This window comes from Erythrolamprus reginae, chromosome 5 (genome assembly GCF_031021105.1).
Source record: "Erythrolamprus reginae isolate rEryReg1 chromosome 5, rEryReg1.hap1, whole genome shotgun sequence".
NCBI lineage: Eukaryota > Metazoa > Chordata > Lepidosauria > Squamata > Dipsadidae > Erythrolamprus > Erythrolamprus reginae.
The window spans coordinates 22,161,152-22,168,766 of record NC_091954.1 but is presented as its reverse complement, the minus strand read 5'-3'; the positions used below and the strand labels follow the sequence as shown (position 1 = coordinate 22,168,766).

General features: G+C 46.2%; 2 long non-coding RNA genes across 2 annotated transcripts; one reads left to right on the top strand and one right to left on the bottom strand.

The window, feature by feature from the left end:
* Window positions 1-1,023: 1,023 nt before the first annotated feature.
* On the bottom strand, window positions 1,024-5,645 carry LOC139168373 (uncharacterized). The gene is made up of 3 exons (XR_011559280.1): window positions 5,469-5,645; window positions 5,151-5,345; window positions 1,024-1,122 (listed from the first exon to the last, which is right to left on the bottom strand). It is a non-coding gene; the product is annotated as an uncharacterized lncRNA (long non-coding RNA).
* LOC139168374 (uncharacterized) lies at window positions 1,893-5,647 on the top strand. Its single transcript, XR_011559281.1, has 2 exons — window positions 1,893-2,138; window positions 5,100-5,647. It is a non-coding gene; the product is annotated as an uncharacterized lncRNA (long non-coding RNA).
* The last annotated feature ends 1,968 nt before the right edge of the window (window positions 5,648-7,615 follow it).

Here is a 7,615-nt window from a genome sequence, read left to right as displayed (position 1 = left end):
CTTTCTTAATCCCCCCCCCCTTTCAAGACGTTTCACTTCTCATCCAAGAAGCTTTTTCAGTTCTGACAGAATGGTGGGAAATGGAAGGATTTATACTTACAAGTCATTTGGGTTTTAGCAGTCTGAAGATTGGTCCTCAGCTCTCTGAGAGTGACCAATTGACATTCACAGTGCTATTGACTAGATGACTGCTAAGAATACAAATAAATATAAAATATAAATATAAACCCCCCGAAGCACACAAAAATGGAAAGACCCATAGATACCTGGTGATAAGGAGATAATAAAAAAAAAAAAATGTGTTCTGCCTGCGTGTGCCAACCGTCCTTAATTACAGGTTAATTAGTCCAAGCAGACACACACACAAGATAGAAGGCAAATAAATGTTCTTTATCAACATAAGAGAAGAAAAAAACTCCCTTTTAAACTTCAAAGGGATTTCTTGCAGCAATAGGGCACAGTTGAAATACAATACAAGAAGGAAGTCCAATTATTAACTCAGTAACTGTGAAATTGGGTCACAGATACTGTTGTCCAAACAGTGATAAACACTCACAATGAAGTATAATCCAAAGTCCAGGAATCCAAACACAGTCTTGAATACAATCAGGAAACAACAATTCACCTTGACAAACTACTATCAGATAATCTTCCACAATGGCCAAGCCAGCACGTTGCTATTTTATCAGCAGCTCTAATTACTGGAGCCCCACCCAAACACAGGTGGCCTCTCTTATCTCCTGTAATATGTCTTAAGTTGTTCTCTTCTATGCATAGCTCTATGCATGCGTGTGTCTGTCATACTTTCCTCATCTGAATCCAAAGAAAATAAGGAAGATAAGGAAGATTGATCGCTTCCTGGGCTGTCAGCCAAGCCCCCTGTTAAATCCAGAAGTTTCTGTTACCAGGGAATTTAGTTAAAGAGTTATTGTTAAGCAAAAGTCATTAGAGTCAGACAGGACTGTTTACTTACCTCTGATTGGCCGCTGGGCTTTGGGCGCCAAACTAAAGAGCTGTCAGGCGTCGCTTGTTGCCGGGCGAAAGTTTTCCTGTGCTACCGGGCTTACGCGTCTCCTGTCAGATTGCATTCGGCAGTGAAAGTAAGCCGCGGCTGTTGTTTCTCTGTGAAAGAATAAAGCGTTTTAACTCAAAGCCGTTTACTCGGATTATTTCATTGGCGACGAGGGTCTTGAGGACTGCTTTTTCTCCTTGAATCATTATGTCTACCCCGTCAATCATTCAGCCGCCAGAGCTTTTTGACCCTGAACGGTCAACCTGGACTGCCTATATGGCAAAATTTGAAATTTTTTTGGAAGCAGCCGGCATGCAAGATGCCACTGACAGCCGCAAAAGAGCTTTATTCCTAAACTATTGCGGCACTCAAATTTTTGAGCTGGCGGGCACCCTGACAGACCCAGAGCCTGCCAATTCCGTCTCGTGGCAAATTCTGAAAGAAAAATTAGCCTCCCATTTCAAACCAACTAAGCCCGCTAGGGTTTACCGGCACCAGTTTTCCCGCACGGCACAAGCCGAAGGGGAAACAATTAACCAGTTCGCAACTCGCCTCAGGACCATATTGGCAAAATGTCAATTTGATAACCCTGAGGCGAGGTTGACAGATGCCATTATCTTCGGAATGAAGAATGTCTCCATCCGAAATAAGCTATTAGCAACGGAAGATTCGACCCTGCAAGATGTGATCAAAGCTGCCCAGACGGCTGAAGTGGCAGAGTCTGCTGCCGCTGAATTGAAATCGAATGACAAGCTGTCAACGGTATGCAAACTCACTGCACATCCTCGCGCACAAGTCAACTCTTCGCTGGACTACTACACCGCTGATTTTGATGCCCAGGACGACGAGTGCTGCCTGATTCGGGGACCCCCTAACCGGCAACTCCGCCAAAACTTCCCTGCTTGTGCTGGCTGCCGAGGTCAACACGCACGTTCGAGATGTCCCTTCAAGGACGCCTTCTGCCGCCGCTGCGACAAACGAGGCCACATCGCTGCTGTATGCCGTGCCGCCCTGCCAGATGACACCTCAGGGAACCAAGATCTGCTGCCAACGTTCCCTGCCCAGCGTTCCTACCGGCCATTCCGACAACAAGGACGGGGAAATAGGAGACCATGGTCCAACAGAGGTAACCTTGCAAGCCCTGCTTCTGCAGCTACTCCTTCTCCCCTTAATAAAATTGTTGTCCCTCTCCTATTAAATCAACATCCCTGCCACATGGAGCTGGATACGGGCTCCAAATATACTTTGATGCCGTGGCACAAACTAAGACTTTATTTACCCGATGTGTCTCGAGACTCTTTGCTGCCTTCAGATATTGTCATCAAAGACTTTCAGGGACACCCAATTAGTGTATTGGGTACTACTAGCGTCCCTATAACTTTTAAAAATGTGCACCATAGGTTGCCCCTATTAATCGTGGACGGGGCCAATCATTCTTTGTTGGGTTTGAATTGGATGGCTCCCCTAGGATTAGCCATCACCGGTGTCCACAAAATTTTTGCACCTAACACACCTGATTTTGTGAAGGAATTTCCAGATGTATTTAAACCAGGGTTGGGAACATATAAGGGACCCCCAATCTCCTTCTCCTTAGACCCAGCCATTCCCCCCTTGAGACTAAAGCCTCGAAGGGTACCTCTGCCCTTGCTTGACAAATTAGATGCCCAATTGGACAAACTCCAAGCCCAAGGCATTTTGGTTCCTATTGAGCACGCTCCCTGGGAGACACCTATTGTAACCCCCCTTAAACCTGATGGATCTCTGCGTGTGTGTGCTGATTACAAATCCACTTTGAATAAGGCATTACAGCACAACTCTTATCCAATTCCAGTTGTGCAGCACTTGCTGCACACTTTAGGGTCTGGGAAGGTCTTTGCAAGGCTGGACCTTGCCCAGGCATACCTACAGCTTCCTGTAGATGAAGCCACTTCTTTAGCCCAGACAATAGTTACCCACAGAGGTGCCTTCAGGTGCACACGCCTGCAATTTGGCATTAGTGTAGCCCCAGGTATTTTCCAGAGACTGATGGAACGCTTGTTATGGGGGCTTAAAGGGGTGGTCCCTTACTTCGATGATATTCTAATTTGTGGGGACACAAGGGACCAATTACACTCTAGAATCCGACAGGTGTTGACCAGGTTACAATCAAAAGGGCTGAGGCTGAACCCTGACAAGTGTGTATGGGGAACTCCATCTGTGGATTTCCTAGGATTCAAAATCGATGCAGCAGGAATTCATCCCACAGATGATAAAATTAGGGCCATTAGAGATGCACCTGCCCCCACTTGTAAAGCAGAGCTGCAAGCCTTTTTAGGGTTATTGAATTTCTATTCAGTTTTTCTGAAGCATAAAGCCTCTGCAGCTGAGCCGCTTCATAGACTTCTCCACAAGGGGGCGCAATGGCAATGGGGAGATACTGAACAGGCATCTTTCACTGCTGTCAAACAACTCCTGACTTCCCAAAGTGTAGTCGTGCAATATAGTCCCACATTACCCCTCAGACTCACATGCGACGCTTCGCCATACGGGGTGGGGTCTGTCCTAGCCCATATATTACCTAATGGTCAGGAGGCACCTATAGCTTACTTTTCAAGGACCTTATCCCAGGCTGAACGAAATTATGCCCAAATTGATAGAGAAGCCCTAGCTTTGGTTGCCGGCGTTAAAAAATTCCATAATTATTTGTTGGGCCGCCCTTTCCAATTGATTACTGACCACAAACCGTTGCTGGGATTATTAGCCACTGGGAAACCTACCCCTCCATTCATGTCCCCCCGCATGTCCAGGTGGGCTATATTTTTAGCTGGCTATGATTATATTCTAGTGCATAAAGGTGGCTCTCAAATTAATCATGCTGATGCCTTGAGCCGCTGCCCCTTGGGTCAGCAGGTGGTAGATCCAGCCCCTGCTGGAGATGTCCTCTTAATTGACTTAGGCAATCCATCCCTCGTGACAGCAGAAGAGGTAGCCAAGGAAACAAAACTTGACCCTGTCTTAGGAAGAGTCCTTCACTATATTCTAAAAGGATGGCCAGCCAATGGGGATGACCCAATAGTAGGTGAGTTTAAGACAAAACGGCTAGAACTGTCGGTGATGCATGAATGTGTGTTATGGGGTGATAGGGTAGTCATCCCCCATTCCCTAAGGCCCCAAGTGATGCAGCTGCTGCATCAAGGACACCCCGGGGTGGTCAGGATGAAGGCCTTGGCTAGGGGGTATTTATGGTGGCCAGGGCTGGACAGGGCTATAGAGGACTGGGTTGCTACATGTAAGTCCTGTCAGGAGACCAGACCAAATCCTCCCAAAACCACCCCTGCACAGTGGGACACCCCTAGGGGCCCGTGGTCAAGAATACATATCGACCTAGCGGGGCCAGTGAACAATAACATGTTCTTAATAGTGGTGGATGCATACTCCAAGTGGCTGGAGATACTGTTACTAGGGTCCACTACAACAACATCAGTGTCAAAGGTGTTGCGGAAATTGTTTGCGACACATGGGTGTCCAGATGTTCTGGTATCGGATAATGGGCCCCAATTTACTTCGAGGGAGTTTGAAATGTTCCTCGCCGGGTTGGGGGTGAAACATGCTTTGGTCTCAGTCCACGCAGCGTGGGCTAATGGGATGGCTGAAAGGTATGTCCGAGTGGCCAAAGAGGCCATCAAAAGATCATCCCCAGGGGAAATTCAAGGCAGACTGGACACTTTCCTTCTAATGCAACATATAACACCAAGTATGACTACAAATAGAAGCCCGGCTGAATTACTGATGGGGAGGAAGTTAAGGTCACCATTGGATAGGCTGCACCCAGCCTATGTCCAGTTAAAAACGGTAAATGTCACCACTCCGGAACGCTCGGTATGTATCGGTCAAAATGTGTATGTTAAAAATTTTGATAAGGGCACATTGTGGGAGAGTGGAATAGTCACAGAACAAACCGGTCCAAAAACATATACAATTGCCCTAAGTGATGGCCGCCTCTGGAAGAGGCACATAGATCACATTAGAGGGAGATTGGCATCTGCCAGTATAAGGGACAATATGGCTGCCATAAGTAATGGGGCCTCTCCTCCTTCACACCCCACAGGAAATTACTCAAGACCTACTAGGAACCAGGAACAAATAGACTGGGACTTACCTGGATTTACTAGTCAAGCCAGCGCAGCTGCAGCTCCGCAAGGCTCCAGCCATGGGGGTGCTGGACAGTCCCATCCGGAAGAGCCATCTTCATCGGTGGATACCCAGGTCCTCCAAGACCCACGAAGGTCTGAGCGGGCACCCAGAAGACCAGCCCGTTTGGACGAATTTATTACATATTTATCAGAGTGAACATCTGTAATAAATCAACCAGAAGGGGGAGGGATGTTAAATCCAGAAGTTTCTGTTACCAGGGAATTTAGTTAAAGAGTTATTGTTAAGCAAAAGTCATTAGAGTCAGACAGGACTGTTTACTTACCTCTGATTGGCCGCTGGGCTTTGGGCGCCAAACTAAAGAGCTGTCAGGCGTCGCTTGTTGCCGGGCGAAAGTTTTCCTGTGCTACCGGGCTTACGCGTCTCCTGTCAGATTGCATTCGGCAGTGAAAGTAAGCCGCGGCTGTTGTTTCTCTGTGAAAGAATAAAGCGTTTTAACTCAAAGCCGTTTACTCGGATTATTTCACCCCCCTCTTCCATCACACCCACACTTCCTTCATCATCAGATACTTCACTAGTTGACTCTATCGGGAGCAAAACAGGCCTGTGACATGTGGATGTTTCCCCCACCTCCACCTCCACATTCCTTGGGGCAGGAGCTGGACCAGAGCTAACCACAACATATATGAATGTGCAGAAATGGACGAATTAACTATGGAACTAAATGATCAAAAGGACTCGGATTATTATTCTACTTGAACAAAATGTTACAAATGGACACACACACACACAAAAGCAAAATAACAGCAAGAGATGGAGGGAAAAGAAAAGAACAATATAAAGGATTATGTATATAATGTATAACATATAATATATTAATATGAATGTAAATATATGGATGTCAACCCACCTGAAAATATTAAGATATAAATGTTTAAAAATCAACGAAGTCAACGAAGCAGTGGAAGTGATGTGCCGGTGCCTGGAGGCTGTTGGGGCCTGGATGGGTGTCAACAAACTCAAACTCAACCCAGACAAGACGGAGTGGCTGTGGGTTTTGCCTCCCAAGGACAATTCTATCTGTCCGTCCATTACCCTGGGGGGGAATTATTGACCCCCTCAGAGAGGGTCCGCAACTTGGGCGTCCTCCTCGATCCGCAGCTCACATTAGAGAAACATCTTTCAGCTGTGGCGAGGGGGGCGTTTGCCCAGGTTCGCCTGGTGCGCCAGTTGCGGCCCTATTTGGACCGGGAGTCATTGCTCACAGTCACTCATGCCCTCATCACCTCGAGGCTCGACTACTGTAATGCTCTCTACATGGGGCTACCTTTGAAAAGTGTTCGGAAACTTCAGATCGTGCAGAATGCAGCTGCGAGAGCAATTATGGGCTTCTCCAAGTATGCCCATATCACTCCAACACTCCGCAGTCTGCATTGGCTGCCGATCAGTTTCCGGTCACAATTCAAAGTGTTGGTTATGACCTATAAAGCCCTTCATGGCACCGGACCAGAATATCTTCGGGACCGCCTCTTGCCGCACGAATCCCAGCGACCGGTTAGGTCCCACAGAGTTGGCCTTCTCCGGGTCCCGTCGACTAAACAATGTCATCTGGCGGGACCCAGGGGAAGAGCCTTCTCTGTGGGGGCCCCGACCCTCTGGAACCAGCTCCCCCCTGAGGTTAGGATTGCCCCCACCCTCCCTGCCTTTCGTAAACTCCTTAAGACCCACCTTTGCCGTCAGGCATGGGGGAACTAAAACACCTCCCCCTTGCCCATGTTGTTTTGTTGATTGATTGACTGTGTGCCTGTTTTTTATATATACTGTTTTTTATGAGATTATTAATTTAAATTGGAACTGGATGGGTGGGCATTGGATTTGGTATTATGTACTGTACTGTTTTTTATTATTGTTGTGAGCCGCCCTGAGTTTGCGGAGAGGGGCGGCATATAAATCCAATAAACCTAACCTAAACCTAAAATATGGCAAAAATAACAAACAATGAAGCGCCTTTTGAAAAACACCTTTGGACAACCTGTTTAAGTAGCATGCTTATATTGTGCCAAAAAAGTAGGTTAAGCCAAAAAAGAGAGTGTTGTATGAAAGGTAAATTTAATTTAATTTAAATGTAGGCTACATTAAACATTCATTAATAAAATGCAGTTAATATGACTAAGTTTCATGTATGCAATAAAATGCAGTTAAAATGACTATGTTTCATGTATTTAATAATTTCTTTGTTCTGTTATATTAAGAATGATTCCGCCCACATTCTGAAAATGCTCTGGAGGACCATCTGGAGGACTATCATTAGGTCTTCATGAGAATCTGAAGATCTCATATGACGTTTTTCGGGAAACAGAGGTTCTAATATCTTATCTAATATCATTTCCTTACTTGTAAATGAATGGGAGCAGTAATAGGAAAAAAACCTCCTCATTCAAATACAACATTTACTGTAGCTTAAAATGCAAC